We start from the raw sequence: 21,549 nt of genomic DNA on the forward strand, positions 1-21,549 counted from the left end.
CATACTTCCAAGAAAGAAGTGCTGGGAGCAGAGTGCATCCTTTGGACCCAGGGTTCCTGTGCAGAGAAGCTCCTCGATTAGGGCAAGATTGATGACAAAGACTTTTCCCAAGAACTGACAGAGAAAGCCTTCCCCTGGAGCTGATGCCCTGAATTTGGACTTCTAGCCTATGAGACTGTGAGAGAATAAACTTCTGCTTGTTAAAGCCATCTGTTTGTTTGTATTTCTGTTAGAGCAGCACTAGATTACTAAGACAGACATTATGCTTGATAAAATAGAGGGTCAGCAAAACAGAGGAAGACCCTCAAGGAGATGGATTGACGCAGTGGCTGCAACAGCGGGCTCAAATGTAGCAATGATTGTGAGGCTGGCGCAAGACCGGGCAGGGTTTTGATCTGTTGTATGTAGGGTCGCTACGGGTTGGAACTGACTCGACATCACCCAATGACAATAACAATATATGTATAATCCCCAAGAAACTCAATTATTCCCCATAGCTTACAAACAAAATTAATTATAGATGTGTTGCAGGTCTAACTATGAAGGGCAAAACGTGAAAGTTACTAGAGGATAATATACACATTTTCATGATGTTGAACAGGAAAAGACTAGACACAAAAAGTACTAACCAGAACTTAACATTCATCATAAGACACTGTTACTAGAGTGAAAGGGGAGAAGACATTTGCAACATATATAACTCACAAAAGGCTCGTATATCCAGAGAACTTCTACAGATAAATAAGAAAATGACAGCCCAAAAGAAAGAAAGAAAAAAAAAAAAAGGCAATAGGTTTAAATAGGCATTTTGGAAAAGATACTATCCAAACGGCAAATGAACACACGAAAAGGTGCCCAACCAGGTGAGTCATGAGAGGAATGCAAATATAGTCACAGTGAGGTACTGCTCCAGGATGCCTAAAATGCGGAGACTGACGACGTCAACAGTTGGTGAGGACGGGAAGCAGCTGGAACTCTTGAAAGTTGCTGGTGGGGGTTTAACTCTGCCTTCTCACCCCTTCCAAAAATTGTTTGGCATTGTCTACTGCATTTGAAGATACGTATGCCTTATAATTCAGCAGTTCTACTCTTGAATATATAACCAACAGAAATATATACTTATGTGCACCAAAAGACATGGGTGCCAATTCAAAACAGCGTTCTTCAAAGACTCCTGTACTGCCGCAGGCTAAGCCCACCAGAGGTAGAACGGATAACTCAAGCGTGATTTATTTACACAACGGAATGCTCAGTGGCAGTGAACTTAACTACGGCTTCCTTAATCACACAGCTGAATCTCAGAGAAAGAAGGCAGTCACGTCTGTACGATTCTTTTATATAAATTTGAAAACAGGCAAGACTAACCATTGCTTTTAGGGTGTGCGCTTCAGTGGTAAAACCATAAAGAAAAGCTAGCTTATCCTTATGCTTTTCACTATGACCTTTGTGGTGGTTATGTGGGTTTCACTTTGCAACACATTGTCGAGCCATATATTTCTGTTTTATACTCTTCTGAATTTGTGTTAAATTTTACAATATAAAATGTCATCGCGATCACGTTTCCAGCCCTGTTGAGCTGGTTGAGCATAGGCCTGGAGTAGGCAGTGCTCTTAACTGGGGTTAGGGTTTTGCAAATGAGCCTGAGAGATGGGACCAAGGAGCTGGGGGTGCATGTGGGGGTGTGGTAAAGGGCACAGACTGTGGTCTCCAGGCTAGTCAAGGCAATTGAGGATGTGAGTGGTGACAAAGATGGTAAGAAGTAGGGGGGACCCATGGGTAGGATGCTTGTTGGAGGTGCCCTTGAGATAGGAAGTGGAGGTCAGAGAGGGGACAGCTGAAATGGAGATTTTAGAGGTGAGCCTTTGTTTTGCAAAGGTACCATTCTGGGTACAGCCAATGTAGAGGGTCACTGAAGAGGGTGACTTAAGGCCCGTTCATCCAGGAAGGGTTTCATCAGCACTTTAGGTCCTAACACGGGAGGAGTGGAGCTGGTCTGTGTCCTCCAGGGCTGTACAGTCAGGTGGACTGAGCGCCTCTGTCCCGTGAGGTGTCTTCAAGGCTCTGGTGAAGAGGAAGGCCCAGTGGGGGGCCCTTGCCGAATGGGAATAACTGCATGTTCTCTCTTCTTGCTCCAAAGGAGCAGTGCCGCTGAGGCCAGGATGCTGATCAGCGGTTGCTGTTGGGAGTCAGTGGGCAGAGGCCACCCTGGGAGACCAGAGTTGGCTTCTAGAAGCTTCTCCCTCCATGGTCACCCCTTATAGGGCCATCGACCCACCGGAATACACAGGGCTTTACTACAGCTTTGTGCTGGGGTTTCATCCAGAGAGGTTCCTGTGTGTATGTTCCCTCATGTAGAGGGCAGTGCAGGGAGGAGCTGGGGTGGCCGGCGACGGGGCCAGGAAAGGGGCTGCAGGACATTGGGAGGGCCAGGTTGGAGGGGGCATTGATTCTTAGATGTCTCAGCCAGCTGCGTTAAAATCCTCAGGTGTCTGAGAACATGTGAGCGTGTCTGTGGGAGTGTGTGTGTGAGTGTGTGTGTGAGTGTATCCATGAGTGGACGCGTGTGCCATGTGTGAATGTGAGTGTTCATGTGTGTGCAGCAAGTGTGTGCACATGTGAGCGCATATGCATCTGAGGGTGCATGCATGTGTAAGAGAGTGCGTGTGTATTTGCACACACATGTGTGTGTGTGTTTGGGATTAAGGGCTCTCCCCTGCCCTCTCTGTTTCCTCCCTTACTGTTCCTGAGTCCTCCGAATTGAGTGGAATGAGTATTCCTGTGAAGTTGGACCTCACTGAGATGGAAAGAGTAGCCAGTAATTACTATCTCCTACTCTCTCCCTGCCAGAGAGCTTCAGCTGTTTCAAAGAGAAATAACAGCTGAAGACCACCTTCATGGCCCCCGGGCTCATCAGAGGCCCCTCAGGGAAGCCGCCGCCAGGAGGCTGGGTGAGGCCACAGTTTGAAAATTAACTTTCAGAAATTTTACTCATATTTCAAACAGAAACCTCAAGATTTACCTTTTTGTTGCTGCTTCTGTCGTAGATATTTTCAGGCGCTTGGAATCTGTTTTCCTCACGCTGATAGGTCCCCACCATTAGTTATTTGCTAAAAGAAAGTGTTTGCTTCTCTAATAAAATTTCTGAGCATCTTGAGAGAGAAGCAGGGATGATGCGGAGGGTAACTGTTTGGTGATTGCGGTGGCCATCTGTTTTAGTCATCTAGTGCCTTTATAAGGGAAATACCACAAGTGGGTGGCTTTAACAAAGAGAATTTTATTCTCTCACAGTCTAGAAGGCTACAAGTCCAAATTCAGGGCATCATCTCCAGGGGATGTCTTTCTCTTCCAGCTCTGGAGGAAGGTCCCTGTCATCAGTCTTCCCTTGGTCTGGGAGCATCTCAGTGAGGAACCTCATGTCCAAAGGAGGTGCTCTGCTCCTGGTGCTGCTTTCTTGGTGATATGAGGTCCCCCTGTCTCTCTGCTCACTTCTGTCTTTTATATTTTAAAAGAGATTGGCTTCATTAAGAAAACATTCTGCAACCCACTTTGGAGAGTGGCATCTGGGGTCTTAAATGCTAGCAAGTGGCCATCTAAGATGCATCAATTGGTCATCCCACCTGGAGCAAAGGAGAATGAAGAACACCAAAGACAAAAGGTAATTATGAGCCCAAGAGACAGAAAGGGCCACATAAAGCAGAGACTACATCATCCGGAGACCAGAAGAACTAGATAGTGCCCGGCTACAACCAACGACTGCCCTGACAGGGAACACAACAGAGAACCCCTGAGGGAGCAGGAGAGCAGTGGGATGCAGACCTCAAATTCTCGTAAAAAGACCAGACTTAATGGTCTGACTGAGACTAGAAGGACCCCAGCGGTATGGCCCCCAGACCTTCTGTTAGGCCAGGACAGAAACCATTCCCGAAGCCAACTCTTCAGACAGGGATTGGACTGGACAATGGGATAGAAAAAGATGCTGGTGAAGGATGAGCTTCTTGGATCAAGTAGACACTTGAGAGTATGTTGGCATCTCCTATCTGGAGGGGAGATGAGAGGGTGGGGGGATCAGAAACTGGCGGAATGGACACGAAAAGAGTGAGCGGAGGGATGGAGCAGGCTGTGTCATTAGGGGGAGAGCAATTAGGACCGGCTTGATTTATAAGCTTTTACTTAAAGCACAATAAAAATTTTGAAAAAAGATTGTTTTAAGACACTATCTAATCTTGTAGACCTCATCAGTATAACTGCTGCTAATCCATCTTATTACATCATAGTGATAGGATTTACAACACACAGGAAAATCACACCAGATGACAAAATGGCAGACAGGCATACAATACTGGGAATCAGGACCTAGCCAAGTTGGCAGATATTTCTGGCAGACACAATTCAGTCCATGACACCATCTGTCTTAGCTATCTAGTGCTGCTGTAACAGAAATACCATAAGTGGCTGGTTTAACAAACAGGAATTTATTTTCTTACGGTTTCGGAGGCTGGAAGTCTGAATTCAGCGTGCCGGCTCCAGGGAAGGTTTTCTCTTTCTGTGGGCTCTGGGAGTGGGCCTTGTCTCTTTTCGGTTTCTGTCCGTTGGCTCTTTGGAGATCTTCATATAGTTTGGCATCCATCTTCCCCTATTTCTGCGTGCTTCTCTGTCCTCATCTGCCCTTTTTATATATCAGAGGCGATTAGTTTGAGACGCTCCTTACACTGATATGGCCTCTTAACATAACAAAGAAAACCCATTCCCAAATGGGATTATAACCCCAGGTATAAGGATTAGGATTAGGATTTACAGCACACGTTTTTAGGGGACACAGCTCAGTGCATAACAGTGTGACAGTCACGGGGTTCACAGCTGCTCACAATCCCCTCGGCAGCTCCATGACCCTGGGGATCCCATGGAATGGTTTATGCTTCTTCTAAGTGAACTCAGCCTGGTTCTGAAGGCTAGTGTGGCTTCTGATGGCACCCATGGGTGTAGCGGGCTACGCCAGGCATATGCTGGGGCACTGCACCTGCCCCGGGGCCAGGGAGGGCGGGTGTCAGGGGTCACTCGAGTGAAAGGAGATGGCCTCCTGGGCGCTGGGGTGAGGGCTGTCCAGTACTGCAGGCGACTGGAGAAGACACTGAGCCCCTGAAGCCCGATGATGGCCTGGGAGGGCAGTTGATGAAGTAGGTAGCGTGTGGGTGGGGGTGTGGGCAGGGGTGGGGATGGAGGAATTGTCCAGGAAGGCTGGAATTCTGTGAAGCCTAAACCTCCAGAGTGACTCCTGCTCCCAGAGAGCTCATAGACCACCCCCGCCGACCCACCCCCAAGCCGCCTCACAGAGCTAGCTGTGCCCTGAAGCCAAGCACAGGGTGGAGCTGGGGGTCTGGGAGGCCCCGTGGGACATGAGTGGTGACCAGAACCCCAGGCCCACAGGGAGCCTGCACCCAAGGGCTCCTGAGAACCCCCTGCCACTGACAACCCCCTTTCCTCTCCACAAGGGCGCCCCCTACTTAGAGTAGAGTGCAGGGTCTTACTGGGCTCTCTGTCTTCCGGCTCTGATGCCCTCTGGCCTGAGCCTTCTATCCCATTGCATGGTCTCCTGGCTGCTTTCACTGTGGCTTAGCTCCCCTGGGAGTGGGAATACCCCCTGTGCGCCAGCAACCTCCAGACAGGCTTCCAGCCCCAAGGCCCACGCGTCCCAGTGCCCACCTGAAGTCTTCCCGTGGCTGCAGTGGCCCGCATGGGCCTGTGCACTCTCAGAGAACAGACCATACACACTGCACCCTGCTCCGCCCTCTAGTCCCCTCACCTGAGTGGAGGTGGGGTGCTGGGGGCCCAGGTGCTGTTCACAGGGACCGCAGTGCTGGGCTCTGGACAGCAGGGGGCACCGAGGGCACACTTTTCCCTCGGAACTACTCTGTGGAAGGGGCCTTACTTTGAAAAGAGGGGGAGAGGGGTGGGAGAGACAGACAGCCAGGAAGGAGGCGGGGAGGGCAGGTGGGAAGGCTTTGCGGTTTAATACCACCTCAGGTGTGTTCTGTTACTGTTGCTCGTCAGTCCCTAGCAGAAGGCAGACAAATCCCTGAACCTAAACCTGAGACACCACCTGAGAGGGAAAGGGCCTTCCTTCTCTGGCTGGCCCTTGGGCCAAGGCAGGGGGCTCCCTCCCCATCTCAGGGTCTCCACAAGGATGTGCTACGCAGCATACACTCCAGGGGTGAAATCTACACAATGTTTCTATAAGCTCTGGGTCCCTTGTTGTTACGTTGGCGACTTTGCTCTTTCCAGGGCAATTCAACTTGAGAATTTTGCTTAATTTGGTCTTTCTTTTTTTATTGTGTATTAAGTGAAAGTTAATTGAGGTTAGTTTCTCATAAAAAAATTTATACACACATTGTTACATGACCCTAGTTGCTCTCCCTATAATGTGACAGCACACTCCTTTCTACCCTGGATTTCCCATGTCTATTCACCCAGCTCTTGTCCCTTTATGCCGTCTCGTGTCCCCTCTGGACAGGAGCTGCCCACTTAGTCTCGTGTATCTACTCGAGCTAAGAAGCATTCTCTTCACGAGTATCATTTTATGTCTTATAGTCCAGCCTAACCTTTGTCTGAAGAGTTGGCTTCGGGAGTGGTTTCAGGGCTAACAGAGAGTCTGGGTGCCGTGGCTTCTGGGTTTGCTTCGGCCTCAGTCAGATTGCTTTGGTCTTTCTTACACTGGTCTACTCTTCACACTGTTTACACAGGAAATTATCTTAGTTTGGGGGTGCAACAGGATTTTTCAGTGCCTTGAATGTTTTTTCATTCATTCAGCAAAAGTTTGTTGACCAGTGTTTACCAGCTCTTCTGGACCTGGGGACACAGCTGTGAACAAATAGACACCCAGCCCTGCCCTTGTGGAGCCGGCCTTCAGGTTGGGTTACGGATGGTAAACAGACCGAGTCAGCCAGGGGAGACGGTGCTGTGGTGCAAAGTCAGACCGTGGGGGCTGGGGGCGGGGGGGTACACAGATGCTGAGGAGGGTGCCAGGGTGGGGGGTGCCCCTGGCTGCTGTGCAGAGTAAACGTGAGGTGTTGGAGGAGAGGGGCAGATACCAGGCAGTTGTGGTAACCGAGGGAAGGTGGCATGGCTGGGTGGAGGATGCGGGGGCGAGGGTGCGGGCGGTCGAACCCCTTTCTGTGGCTCTGTGACGATCCTCCAGCTGAGGTGCTCGGTCAGGGTGGGAGTTCAAGGGTGGGTGAGCAGGGTGAGAGGGCAATGGGAATGTCTTCTCCCAGGGCTTGGGCCACATCGGCCCCCTCAGGAGCCCTGTGGAGCGATCATAGCCGAGGCCCTCGGCCAGCCCCCCGGAGGAGAACCCAGAGTCTGCTCTTGGGCTGTGAGGTGCTGGGTCACAGACCCTCCCTCATTCATGCCTTTCACCCAGTTACCAGCTCTGTGGGTCCATCCCTTGGACAACACTGGTGTATCTGAGCGTGTAGGTGGCCTGACTCTTGCCTATCTGCCCAGGTGGGGAGGCTGAGGGCACCCTTGTGCTCCCCTTGTTTGTTGGAAACCTCGTGTGACTACCGAGAGGTGGGGAGGGTGTGGGGATAAGGCCTTCATAGTCCTTGGGTTCAGTGCTGCCTACTGTCCAGTGCTTGGCCTCGCGCTGCTGGGGCCACAATGCCCCTGCAGGCCGGGCTGCTGTGGGTGCTGCACTTGCTGGCTTGAGTCGCCACCGTGTGGGTTTTACTTTTCTGTGGGAGCCAGTCAGGGCCAGTGTCACTACCCCTAGGGGCTCGGCCCCTCCCGCCCTCGGTACCATCCCCAGGTTGTCTTCTCCTTCTCCATGACCTGCTCAAGGCCAAGCTTGCGCATGGTCTTCATGACTGCTTTGCTTTCCTCCTTTCCCTCCTGGCGGGTTTTCTTCTTGCACCTAGTCCTGCTGTCGGGGCTGGACTGGGCTCCCAGGCCAAGGCTTGGAACCTCACCTGTGGCCGGCATAGTAGTGAGCCCCCAGACAAGGAAGGTGACAGTACAGAGCACCGAGCAATGCTGCTGCTGAGAGCATTAGGAGGCGGTAGCTCTGGTGACTGATAATGTGGCAGCCCAGGAACCTCTCCTCACATCTAGGGAGTGACCAGGTAGGGAGCCAGACTAGGAGCCAGGTCAGAGCAGCCCGCGGCCGACCCTCACGCACCAAAGCCCAGGCCGGCCCTGCCTCTGCTTGGTCATAGCCCACCAGCTCTTCCTGTCTTTCCTCACCACATCAGCAGACAGCCTGAAGAGGCTGACCTAGGCTGGCTACAAAAAGGGGCAGAGCGACCGTGCACAGGGGGACAGAGAGCCCAGAAGGAGGCAGCAGGAGGAAGGACTGACCGTGAGCCAGGGTGAGTATAGGCCACAGGCTGCATCTGCTCTAACTGTCGTCAACCCACAGACAAGACTGGACTGGATTGTTCCTTTCCAGGCCTTGATTGAACATGTGGGGGCATACATATTTCCGTTTAAAATGGTGAAAATAAAAGCAGGCTTGGCGCTTGACCCCTTATGGGGGGCTCAGCAGCTCGACTTGACAGGGTCCTGGAGGGGAGGTTTGGTGTGTGTGCTAACAAGGAGCCGTGACCATGGTGGTGGCCTGTGCTGTGTTCCACCTGGTTCTTAGTCACTGATGGCAGTCACCAGGGTCTGGCAGGGCTGGGAGTGTCCTCAACGGCAGCTGTCTCACCCAGCTGAGATGCTCTGGTCTGCACTGGCCACGGCCCCACCTCCTCTGCCAGCATAGACCCCTCAGGGACCAGTGAGAAGTGCCACCAGGGCCACAGAGATGGCTATCCTTCCACAGCACACCTGTGGTTTCTCTGAGGGCATGTGAGCTTCAGTGTGCAGGCAAGAGGGTGCAGGCTAGGAATAGCCGTGCCTGGAGGAGGAGCCCACAGTTTATGCTCCCCGCTTTCACGCCTGTGGCTTCTTCTGAACCCACAGTGCAGACATGGGGGTGAGGGGCTGGCTGGTTTTGCCTGACAGACGAGTTGTCCCAGGACAGGTCACACGGTGTGTGCCTGTGGGGACCTGGTTTGTGCGCAGAGGCCCTGCGGCCCCTGCCTGAGGCTCTCTGCTTGGTCTGGGCTGTGACCCAGCTTCTGATCTGGAGGACAGGGGAAGTGGGGCAAGAGCACTGAGGTGAGGCCCTGCCAGCAGGGAAGGCTGGTCCCAGGAAGCCCAGGGCGGGGCCCCCTCACAGCAGAGAGGGAGTGCGGCTCATCGGTGGCTGCCCCACACTGGGAGGAGCAACCTAGACTGAGGGAGGTGGGTTTCTGGGGTTGATTCCTGCCCGTGTCCCGGGGCGACCCCTGCCCGTGTCCTGGGGCGACCCCTGCCCATGTCCTAGGGCGTCCGGCCAAGCCGTACCCACGCCTCAGGGAATTCTGGCTGTTGCGGGGCTGCTCCCATCCCTTCCTCTCTCACCTTCCGGCCAGCTCGCAGCTTCCTCCCCGAAGTCATCTGTCCCGGGGGCACGGCCTCCTCCTGGCCCACTCCGGGCCACATGCCTCCTAGTATCTCCAGGCCCCCGTGTCTCCAGGAGACGGCAGCCTCCACCCCAGCCCTGTGCTGGCTTCGTGGCCACTCATATCTTGCATTTATTTTGTGCAGATCTCTTTTGACAGCCGCCTAGGGGAGCTGTAATGTTTTTGCCATCGCGGGCAGTGTTACAAAATCCTTCTTTAACTCTGAGTTGCCCCCTGACTCTGAGTTCTCATGTTGGGAACACAGAGGTGTCCCCACTGGATAGCAAAGCGAGGGCTGGCCCCCACTCACACAGGGCCTGGCCTCGCGGTCCTTGTTTCAGTCCTGCCATGGGCCCTGTGGGCCGTGAGTTTGCAGTCCCTGGACAAGATGCTCCTGCGCTGGTGAGGGGTGAGGGGACCTCAGAGCCCCCTAGATTGGACCCCAGCTGTCAAATGCTGTGAGGTTTTGTCAGAGAAAGAAGTAAGGAAGCACTTTGGGGTAAGCAGCATACCCCCAAATCCCCAGAGATTTTGCGACAGTACTAGGTTCTAGAAATAGGTCACATTCTTTTTCTTCCTCTTTAGACCCAGGACCTGTGGAGGCTGTCTGGCTTTCAGGATGTGTCATCCATTGGGGAGACAGACAGAGCAGAACTGAGAACCCCAAGCAGCCCTGGGAGGGTGTTCAGGAATATCAGATGCTGCCCGCTGGCACCGTGACCCCACGCCCAGGCCCCAGATGGAACCGTGGCCACTGTAATTAAGGCTGCGAACTGCGAGCCTTGAGCCTCGCTGTCCTGGAAAACAAAGTCCCTGCAGCTGTGCTGGCTGAGAAATTACCCCTACAGGCCCAAGTTTGATTTTCTGATTTGTTAGAGGAAATATTTTAAAACGACCCCACAGTGTGATTTATGTAAACGGCCTTTTCTCTTTGGAAGAGACAATTGAGAGGAGCTGGATCCCTGGCCATCCGCCGCTTCCTGCTGGGTCCTGTTGCTATGGGTTACAGGGGAGCAGAATGGAACTCCGTCTGAGATGTCTTCACACTTTTCTGGCGTGTACAGGCATGCTGGGGTGTTAAGTGGTGTACTGCAGACCCAGCGCCTGGGGTGGCTCGGGAGTTTTCTCCTCTATGATGAACGTGGGGAAAGGGCTGCCGGACGAAGTGCACGTCCCTCTTGATCAGCAGGTAAGCTCTTCCCGCCTCGTCTTGTCATCTAGGCAGAATTGTAAGAAACTTGGCATCTTGGTCGCGGCTTTATTTTCTGCCTGGTGAGTGATCAGTAGCTGTGGAATTTACAAATGCTTTCGAGGGCAGTGTGAAATGCTTTGTGGGTCTGCAGCCTGGAGCTTGAAGTGAGCGTGGCTGTGGGTCAGCGGTCCCAGGACCCACACACCTGACGTCCACACTGGGCTGGGGTCCATGGTCAGCGACCCCTCGGGGAGTGAGCTGCTGACATCTGAGTCACGTTCCAGAATACCTCAAGTGCTGTGCTTTTCCTTCCCCGCCTGAGTAATTGTGGCAGGCTTTGCAGACGCGGGCGACTTAGCTTCGTTGAAATGTTAAATTTCAGATAGATAAATGCTCTGTCAGTTAATACTCTCTATTCTACATTTTTAAGTTTAATATGTTGATTCTGGTATACAAACACACACACATACCTACTGGCAGTCATATTTAATGATAGATTATTATATGAGCTTATAGAGTTAAACTTTACTGTAAAATGTTCTTTAAAAATATTTGAGACAAAATACAAAGAATAATTTTCATTTTCCTCTTATGGGGCTGTGCCATGTCGATGGAAAGATAAACATACATTTAAACTATATACAAAGGATTGTCACCCATTACCGGGTACCCATTTGAATTCATTCTCTTCTGGGAATTCCTTCAGCTTAATATTTTTTCTCACCACCTAATTAAAACCTTCAGAGAAGAAAGGGAAAACGAGTCTTTCCTGAGTGCCTGGTTTGGATGTGGAGTGCGGAAAAGGGAATGGCAGCCTTTGAAAAAGAAAAAACAGAAAGAGGTCAGTCAGGCCAAGTCTGCCAGTGAGCATGTATTTTAATGTATTTACAAATATCTCCAGTATGTATTTTGAGAACAACTTGTGCTAATAAAGCCACGTTGGGAGGGCCAAGGTGCAGGTTTTGATCTTTATGGGCGTCGGTCCGTGCGTCTATCACTGTGCTGGGCTGCCCAGCTGTTGGTGGAGGAAAACGTGTTCCCTGCCAGTTCCTGTCTTATCCTCCGTGGAGAAATGGGTTTTGGAGCCGTGATGCCCTTAACGGAGCAATTAATTAGTAGTTATTTGTCTGCCTGTGAGCAGTACTTTCAATAGCGCATTAGGGCAAGTTTGAGAAAACTTTATTTTTTATTCTGAGCACTGAAAATCTGCCTTGGTACTTGCCTATACAAACGATTTGGACTTGAGTTAAAACGGTTTGGAAATGCTGAAGCTGCCAGTAAGCTGTTCACGTGAGTGTTGAAGGAACTCTGGTTAAGGTGGCCGGGCTTTTTAGCAACAGAGCGGGGGCAGCTCAGCCCTTGGTAGCAGGAGAGGCAGGGGCGCAGTGTACATCCAGGCTAGTCGCCTGAGGGCTGACTTTTGGCTTGGGGGGTCATGTGGTGCGAGGGAAGTGAAGGAGAGAAACCGGGTTCCAGGACAGCCCCGGCCTGGCTGCTTCCAAGGCAGTCCCTCCCCTGAGCGTCCGTTCTTCTCCTTTAAAGTGGGAGTCCCAGGCCGAGGCCATGCGTGGGCCCCCCAAAGCTGGGTGGGTTGTGTGATGCTCTTTAGAAGACCTGTTTCTAATCCAAAGGCCCCTTCACCCGTATGTGGAAGATGCTGTGCTCTCACAGGGGCTGCTCCCAGCATCAGTGAAAAGGTGCCAAAGCCAGCTGCCAGGCCTCCACTTCCCGTCATTTTAGAGAGTAGGCCCTACAGAAGCTGGCTTTGAGCATCTGTGTGCCCCTTTGCCAAAACCAAGCGAGCGTCACACTGAAGCCATCTCACTCACGTTAGGTCAGACAGCCTCGGGCACTAGAAAGGTGGTGAGGGGCCCACAGCCTGAAACTTGACAACTGTCCAAGAAGCTGGCTTGGACAGACCACCAGTGTGGCCACCCTGTGTCTTGGAGGAGCGAAGCCTGGGGCCCCTGCTGTGTTCTGGCCAAGCCTGGGGTGAGAGCTGCTCATTAGCCACCATTCAGGAAGGCTATTAAATGCCACCCCGCGGCTGTGACAAGTCACCACGGGCTCCAGGTGGGGCTGAGAGGGGTTTCCTGAGTGAAGGGGGGGCTCCCTGAGAGGGGAATTCCTGAGTGAGGAGGGAAGTCTTTGAGTGGTGGGGGAATCCCTGAGTAGGGGGCGAGGGGAACCTCCCCGAGTGGCAGGGGAAATCCCTGAGTGGCAGGGGAATCCCCGAGGGAGAGCCTCCCTGAGGAGGGGAGCCTCCCTGAGCGGGGAATCCTTGTGGGGGGGCTTCCTGAGTGGGGGCCCCCTGAGCCAATTAGAGCCCAGGCAGTGGTGGTGTCGCAGGTCGGCGGCCCTTTCAGAGCCGTGCTGAGACATTATGGCAGCTCCATCTTTTGCCCTCTTCTGAGGTGTGGCACGGGGCCCCACCCTCAGGTGAGCCCACCGTTGGCCTGGGTGTCGGCTGGTCCCCGTGTCTGGCAGCCCTCTGATCAGCTCTCACTCTGTCTTCAGCCAAGATGCTTGGTAGACAGTGGCGACTGAGGGTCTTCCTGCAGTCCTAGAGCTCAGGGGACTTAGCTTCAGGCTATCATGCTGCTGACCACGCACCCAGTGAATCCGCGGGGAACCGCCATCTGGAGGTTGGTCATTTGTGTGGCTTGTTGATGTGTCACGTTGCCTGCCTCCCCCCGTGGTAAAATATAAAGTCTGCTCGCTGGACACTGGCAGGGCTTTGTCTCAGGCAGAGGTTTGTCTCCTGGAGGCCCTGCACCCGTCAGAGGTGACACAGGTCTGCTGGCTCTGTGGGTGCACTGCAGTTGGTGCCTTTGGGGCTGCTGGGTGCGAGGAGAGGGTGGCCATCGACCACGGGCCTTCTGTCTCCAGACACTGGGGTCTGAGATTAAAAACAAAGTAGGGCCTCCCTGAGAAGAGAAGTTGGATTTTATTTTCTGGGCAGCGTGGGGCCCTTGATGTGCTCAGCAGCGGCTGGCAGTTTGGACACCCACCTCATCTGCAGGAGCCGGGAAAACATCAGACACCACAGATTTCCCGCCTGACGAGGATGGGCCCTGGGTGTCGAGGAGAACAGGCCCTGTGTGAGCGAGGGAAGTGAAAGGATAATCAGGAAGATGGAGAGCAGTCATAGAAGTCGGCGGGTCTGGCCCTGGTGTCATGCTCCCCCACCTCCTTGCCGGAACCTTCCCCTGCCCCCCAGAGGGGGCTGCAAGGGCCTAGCCCGGGCACGGCAGGAGTTGAAGTTCCCCATGGGAGCAGCGATGGGCCAGTTCCAGGGCCCTGCATGAGCATGGGCTGGGGTGACGGGGAGAAGAGAGGCCTGTGTGGGGGTGCTGGTCCAAGGAGGAGCCATGGAGCCAACCGGGGCTCAAGTGGGAGGCGAGCCCCAGATCGGCCTGCCCTGCTGGGGGTGGTGCATGGGGGCCCCCGGCCCAGGTGAGCAGAGCCTGGGGGTGAGCTCGGGGGCCATGCAGGCTGTCCTGTGTGGACAGCTTCCTTCCCAAGGCCCAGGTGAGTGGGCCAGGGATGAGCTCCGGGGCCATGCGGGGTGTCTTGTGTGGACAGCTCCCTTCCCAAGGCCCAGGTGAGTGGGCCAGGGATGAGCTCCGGGGCCATGCGGGGTGTCTTGTGTGGACAGCTCCCTTCCCAAGGCCCAGGTGAGCGGGGCATCGAGGTGAGCTCCAGGGCCATGCAGGCTGTCCTGAGTGGACAGCTTCCTTCCCAAGGCCCAGGTGAGCGGGGCCTGGGGGTGAGCTCGGGGGCCATGCGGGCTGTCCTGCGTGGACCACTTCTGTCCATGGCCCAGCTAAGTGGTCTTGGCTCACCTCCAGCTTGTGGACCCCTGCCCCAATGTGTTCCCTCCCCCCCTCCGCCCCAGCTGTACTCCTTGAGGCCTCGACCCGTGCTTTGTGCTCGGAGCGGCAGAGCTTTTGCTGTGTTTGGTCTGTGGTTGCCCACCCTCCACATGGGGCATTTTGTCCCAACTCTGCTCCCTCTCCTGGGCACTCAGCACAGATTATGCCCGAGACCGCTGAATCTGAAACCAGGCGGAGGAGGGGCCTTCTGCCAGATGGCGTGAGGGGCCAGCCGGGCTGGACTGGCTTCCACTGCTGATCACACAAGTCTGTCCCCTGACCCTGCTTGTCTATGCAATACCCCCCAGGATGAGGGAAGCCACAATGACATTTCTGTGAGCAGTGTCTTCCCCTTTCCCTCTGGACAGTGGCCACCTGAGCACCACTTCCCTTCTGTGTTCTGTGTGTATGGCGACCTGACTTCTCCTCTCACCAGTGGCCTGTGCCCTGATGCTAAAACAGGGTCCTTCCAGGGCTTCGGGCGAGGAGGGGCCGGAACTGAGGGCGGCCGGTGCCACGTGGAGCATGTATGCACCTTGGCTCAGGTAACCCTAGGCAGCCCTGTGAACTCAGGGAAGGTGGAGGCCCACTGAAGGCTTTTCACCAGAGTTCCACCACCTTTCCTGCTTGGCTCCTGTGACATGCCCCTCGCAGTCTTCCTCTTCCTCCTGACCCCTCTCTGTCCCCCCTACCTCCTCTAGGTCCCCACGTGGAGGCCCAGGGCTCACCTGGCCCCAGAGTCCTAGGTGATAACATCAGTCTTAGGGCTGTCACTGTCCTCTGCATGCTGACCCTCCCCACCCATGTCACGGCAGGATGTCTCCCCTGGACTGTGGAGCTCAGTAGGGTGCCGTGTCACTCAGCCTCTCCCTGGGGGTCAGGAGGCACTAAACCCCAGTGCCCAGACCTGACCATGGTCCCCATCCCAGTGCCCAGACCTGACTGTGGTCCCCCAGGGGCCCAGTACCCCTCTGCAGTCTCCCCTGCTCTGCAGAGGACAGGCTGTCCTGTTGCTCAGCCCAGGACTGTGGAGGCGCCGTGCTGCATCAGCTGTCCTGGGTGCTGAGCCTCCGCTCCTGCCCCTGAGGTTGCAGCTTCTCGCCCCGGGCTCCCACCTGGCTGAGTGCTGCCATCTCTTGTCCGCGGCCGATGTCATCTCCAGCTGTTCTCTGTACCCTGTCCTCAGGCACCCTCTCTTCTCCAGTCACAGCCAATGTGGGGGGAGGGGAACAGTAGGGCCTTCAGTATTTCTAACAGGTACACTGGTCTCTGTGCAGATGCCACTGCCAGGAGCCCCCAGCCTGTACTCATCAGCCCTGTGGTCTCCTCCATGGCAGCCCCCTCAGACTGTGGGGACCCAGCCACTGCTGGTTCACCTCTGGGCCCTGGCAGTGCGAGCTTCAGAGGCCCAGCTGCTGGCTGTCTCCATGTGTGTCTGCTTGAGTGTCCGGCACCTACAAGGCTTGGCTCACAGTCCGTGAGTGAGGAGTAACCTTCCTGGCCTAGGTCCCCCCACTTTTGTCCCTAGCTGTGTGCTGAGCAGGACAGGCACCTTACCTGTGTCCCGTGTTATAGTGTCTGGGGATCACACAGACTCCTTACAGCACTGAGTGGGACAGGCACCTCGCCCGTGTCCTGTGTTCTAGCGTCTCGTGGGTCATGCAGACTCCTTACAGCACCGAGCAGGACAGGCACCTCACCTGTGTCCCGTGTTGTAGCGTCTGGGGATCACACAGACTCCTTATAGCACTGAGCAGGACAGGCACCTCACCTGTGTCCCGTGTTGTAGCGTCTGGGAATCACACAGACTCCTTACAGCGCTGAGCAGGACAGGCACCTCACCCGTGTCCTGTGTTGTAGCGTCTCGTGGGTCATGCAGACTCCTTACAGCACCGAGCAGGACAGGCATCTCACCCGTGTCCTGTGTTGTAGCGTCTCGTGGGTCATGCAGACTCCTTACAGCACCGAGCAGGACAGGCACCTCACCTGTGTCCCGTGTTGTAGCGTCTGGGGATCACACAGACTCCTTATAGCACTGAGCAGGACAAGCACCTCACCTGTGTCCCGTGTTGTAGCGTCTGGGAATCACACAGACTCCTTACAGCGCTGAGCAGGACAGGCACCTCACCCGTGTCCTGTGTTGTAGCGTCTCGTGGGTCATGCAGACTCCTTACAGCACCGAGCAGGACAGGCATCTCACCCGTGTCCTGTGTTGTAGCGTCTCGTGGGTCATGCAGACTCCTTACAGCACCGAGCAGGACAGGCATCTCACCCGTGTCCTGTGTTCTAGTGTCTCGTGGGTCATGCAGACTCCTGACAGCACCGAGCAGGACAGGCACCTCACCTGTGTCCCGTGTTGTAGCGTCTGGGAATCACACAGACTCCTTACTGTAACTGCATGGGTGTGAGCCCAGAAATGTGTGTTCCCCTTAATGGTTTGTTAAAAAAGAAATTGTGTGTGTGTGTGTGTGTGTGTGTGTGTGTTGGGGGCGCCTGGGAACACCAAGAAAGCTGCTGGCGGAAGCAGAAGACTCACAGGACCATCCTGGTGTGCGGTTGCTGGGACGTGGCTCCTTGCTCAGACCCCCGGAAGGCCTAGGGAAGGGTCAGTAGCTGTGCCCCCAGGCGCTCCCTGGGGCGGTGGGGTGGGGGTCCCTTCCCTAGGCAGTGGGTCGAGGGCCTGCTCCCTGGGGTGGTGAGCGCAGCTACCCTTGGCTCTGCGATTCACTTCAGGAGAGGGGCATGGAGTGAGGTGTCGGCTGCCGCTGCCTGGGCCTTCACACTGGGGGCAGCGGTAGGTGGACTCATGGGGGAGTGCGGCGTAGGGGCCTTATCTGGGGGAGCTGGGGGGCTTTGGGAGGAGGGTCCAGCATTCAGAGCTTGAGGAGGGGGTGTTCCTGGTAGAAGGTGGGGTGTCTGGAATTGGGGTAGAGGGGCTGCTGCACTGCTGGGGACCAGACCAGGGCACCTTTGTGGGTGCAACAGTGGTCCTAGGTCAAGAGTGGTCATGGTCTGGGAGCGGTGCTGGGTTGGGTGGAGCATGTCACTGGGGAAGACGCTATGTGCCAGAGCCTGGAGAGGGGCAGGGAGGGAGCATTCTCCCTGTGAGTGTGTCATCTGTCCACTGAGTGTACATTGCTTGGGCTCTATCATGTTGCTGGGTGCCAACTGGGCACCAGGAGACGTGGCTGGGACCCCAGACCGATTATGTGATGGCCAGCACTGCTGTAGGGCCCCTCCCAACGGTTGGCCACCTGGAGGGCAGCAAGGAGGGCTTCCCTGAGGAGCTGCCACCCAAGTGGGCAAGCTCAGATGGGAGCCAGGGCAGAGGGTGGGCTGCTGGACACCTGGGGGTGGGGCCCTGGAGGTGCAGAGGGGAGGGGTTGGATCCTTCTCTCGGCTGCTGTTGGACACCTTGGACGTTGGCTGTCAGTGGGAGACGTGTTACATCATGGACGTGTTAGGCACTCACACATGCGCTCACCCACACACTCCCACTCTCACGCACATATACACACACACTCATGCAAACTCACACAGACTCATATACTCTCATGCAAACTCATATACCTACCCATGCACACGTGCTTATGCACATTGGAGTACACAACACTCACACATACTCATGTACACTCAAGCACACATACATTCAGTGCACACTCACACATTCGTGAGCACACACACGCACTCTCACACAAACACATACAGCTCTGAAACAGGCCTCAGGCACAGCACATGCCCTTTACACGTGTGATGTACTCGCCATTGCCGTCTTTGCTACTCTCTTCCACTTTATAAAAGCTGCAGGTCACACCCCACTGAACTGACCCTGCAGCTCCTTGTGGGCCTTGGCTCCCAAAGGCTCCTGGTGGAGCAGAGTGGAGGCCAGTGTGGCAGAGCCAGTGGTGGGCTGGACTGAGGTGCGATGGAAGTGGGAATGAGCGAGGGTTGGGAAGCATCCGCCCACCAACAGCACGTCTGCATCTGCTCAGCAGTGCTCCCCACTCAGGGGTCCTGTTCAGGGGGCTTCTAGAAGTCCTCAGTACTCCACATGGATCCTGCTCTCTTCACTTGACCCGGTGAACCTAACTAATAAAGCTCTTTTTTTTTAACCATTTTTTTTTCATTTACTTTAAGTGAAAGTTTACAAATCAAGTCAGTCTCTCATACAAAAGCTTACACACACCTTGCTATGTACTCCTAGCTGCTCTTTCCCTAATGAGACAGCACACTCCTCCTCTCCACCGTATATTCCCCATGTCCATTCAACCAGCTTCTGTCCCCCTCTGCCCTCTCATCTCCCTTCCAGACAGGAGCTGCCCACATAGTCTCATGTGTCTACTTGAGCCAAGAAGCTCACTCCTCACCAGTATGATTTTCTATCTTACAGTCCAGTCCAATCCCTGTCTGAAGAGTTGGCTTCTGGAATGGTTCAAGCCTTGGCTAACAGAGAGTCCACGGACCATGACCTCTGGGGTCCCTCTGGTCTGAGTTAGACCATTTAGTCAGGTCTTTTTATGAGATTTTGAGGTCTGCATCCCACGGCTCTCCTGGTCCCTCAGGGGTTCTCTGTTGTGTTCCCTGTCAGGGCAGTCATTGGTGGTAGCCGGGCACCATCTAGTTCTTCTGGTTTCAGGCTTATGTAGTCTCTGGTTTATGTGGCCCTTTCTGTCTCTTGGGCTCATATTTACCTTGTGTCTTTGGTGTTCTTTATTCTTCTTTGCTCCAGGTGGGTTGAGACGACTTGATGGATCTTAGATTGCTGCTTGCTAGTGTTTAAGACCTCAGACACCACTCACCCGAGTGGAATGCAGAATGTTTTCTTAATACATTTTGTTATGCCGGTTGACCTAGATGACCCCTTGATCCATGGTCCCCAGAACCCTGCCCCTGCTACTCTGGCCTTCGAAGTGTTTGGTTATATTCAGGAAACTTCTTTGCTTTTGGCTTAGTCCAGTTGTGCTCACTTCTCCTGTACTGTGTGTTGTCTTTCCCTTCACCTAAAATAGTTCTTGTCTACTGTCTAATTAGTAATACCCCTGTCCCTCCCTCCCCACCTTTATAACCATCAAAGGATTTTTTCTTCAGTGTTTCAACTATTTCTTGAGTTCTTGCAATAGTGGTCTCATATAATATTTGTCCTTTTGCAACTGACTGGTTTCACTCAGCATAATGCCTTCCAGGTTGCACCATGTTATATTTCACAGATTTGTCGTTGTTCTTAATTGTTGCGTAGTATTCCATTGTGTGACTATACCATAATTTATTTATCCATTCATCCATTGATGGGCACCTTGGTTGCTTCCATCTTTTTGCTATGGTGAACAGTGCTGCAGTGAACATGGATGTCCATGTATCTGTGTAATAAAGCTCTTAAAAGGGTAGGCATAGCTGTTAATGCAAATTGGATCAAGTTCATAAGGCTTTCCATCACTGGAATTATTTATATTTATATTTCTTCTCTGTCTTCAAAGCATTTAATACATTTGGGCAACTTTCAGGCTCTTGGTTGCTTATTTAGGAACCATCTGTGATTATTTTGTACTTTTTATGTCCCAGATAGACATCAGCGGCTAAATATTAAGAATTTACATCACCACATGTATCTATAACAGTAATTTGGAAATGTGATGGTCTAAGAATTCCTGTTGTCTCCTGTTACCAACAGAAGGAGCCGTAATGGAGATTCAGTTTATCACATAACACTTTTCATGTAAATCACCTAAAGCTTTTGCAAACATTACTTCACATACTTCGCATAAAATATGCAGAGAGCCTGTGTGATCCAGACGCATTTCCTGCCGAGGACAAACCCAGATAGCTTCCTTTGAGTGATCGTGTTGGTAAGGGGAGCTTTTTGAGGACTGCGGAGCTTTGAAGCGTGCTACACGTCTCAAACGCCCTCTAAGCTTCTCTGAGTCTGTTTACTTTGGTGTAAATGCCAGTCTGGCAGGCTTGCTCTAGAGAATTGTAGAGCTGTTTAATTTTACAGTCCTCGGTATTTGATGTTTCAAGTTTAAGCACCGAAAAATGCTAGCTTTCGAGATATTCTTTCACTGGCAGCTTTGTATTTGTGGCTGGCTTTGCTTGGAAGTATAACATGTGGATACGGGAATTTGGGAAGAGTCCAAGAAGTATAGGCTCATGAAAACAAGTTATTAATGCCAGTCATCCTGGTCTGAGTAAACATTGGGAATGGTGAGTTTTAATTGAGAAAACTGTTTTTACAGTGGACAGAGTGTGCCAAGACATCTGAGAGCGCCTTGGCCCACTTCTCCTCATGATGGGGTGTCTTGGGAACTATCTGTGGTAGTTTCTGGATCCCGGCCATTTTGGGCACTATGCTATGTTGGTCAGTACGTGCTCACAGAACGCAAACCAAACATGAAAAAAAAAAAAAAAAAACATGAGCCAAGGGTAATTCGGCCAGAATAGGACATGTCTTTAGTTCTATGGCAGAAACGAATGATCTGGGTGACCTGATCGTCTGTTCCCTCATTGTAGGCAGATTGCCTCCCTGCCCTCTCTCGCCCCCATTCCATCCCCACACCAACCACCTACCCACCATAAGCTGGGCTGTACACGTGCTCCCTGTGTGGTGCTCACCCCCGTGCCTCCCATGCAGCCCTGCTCCATCCACACTTCCACTCTGACAGCTGAGTTCCTAGTGGTCTCTACTTCTCATCTGCCCAGAGATATCCAGCACCTATGACTTCACTAAACATTCTACCCAGGAGCCACGGTGGGTGGATGAACCCCTGAAACTATTGCTCTGAGATAATCTTTAAACCTTAAACCAAAAATATCCCCTGAAGCCTTCTTAAAACCAAGCAATAAAAAAAAAAAAACTGGTAAAAATGTCTACCTGAGCATTGTGCTCTTTTAAGATCTCTATGGGATCAAATGAACAACAGCAACTCAAAAGGTTAGATAGGAAACTTAGGGGGCAGTGGATTTATGTTAATGGGGGAGGAACAACTCAGAAAAGGAAGGTGAGAAT

At 53.2% G+C, this 21,549-nt stretch overlaps 2 protein-coding genes across 10 annotated transcripts in view; one reads left to right on the forward strand and one right to left on the reverse strand.

Annotated features, from left to right (window-relative positions):
- Positions 1–21,549, reverse strand: part of LOC126077377 (uncharacterized) — a 1,154,420-nt gene that overhangs the window by 93,648 nt on the left and 1,039,223 nt on the right. The gene's annotated exons all lie outside the window — the stretch shown is intronic.
- RGS12 (regulator of G protein signaling 12) overlaps positions 1–21,549 on the forward strand; it is a 162,866-nt gene that overhangs the window by 71,298 nt on the left and 70,019 nt on the right. The window contains exon 1 of one of the 9 annotated variants that reach the window (XM_049886658.1): positions 3,602–3,655. The exons of the other annotated variants lie outside the window; for them this stretch is intronic. The gene's annotated coding sequence lies outside the window, so the exon portion shown is untranslated. Of the gene's footprint in view, positions 1–3,601; positions 3,656–21,549 lie in introns of those variants that run through there. 9 annotated transcript variants of the gene reach the window in all.

This window comes from Elephas maximus, chromosome 5 (genome assembly GCF_024166365.1).
Source record: "Elephas maximus indicus isolate mEleMax1 chromosome 5, mEleMax1 primary haplotype, whole genome shotgun sequence".
NCBI classification, from domain to species: domain Eukaryota; kingdom Metazoa; phylum Chordata; class Mammalia; order Proboscidea; family Elephantidae; genus Elephas; species Elephas maximus.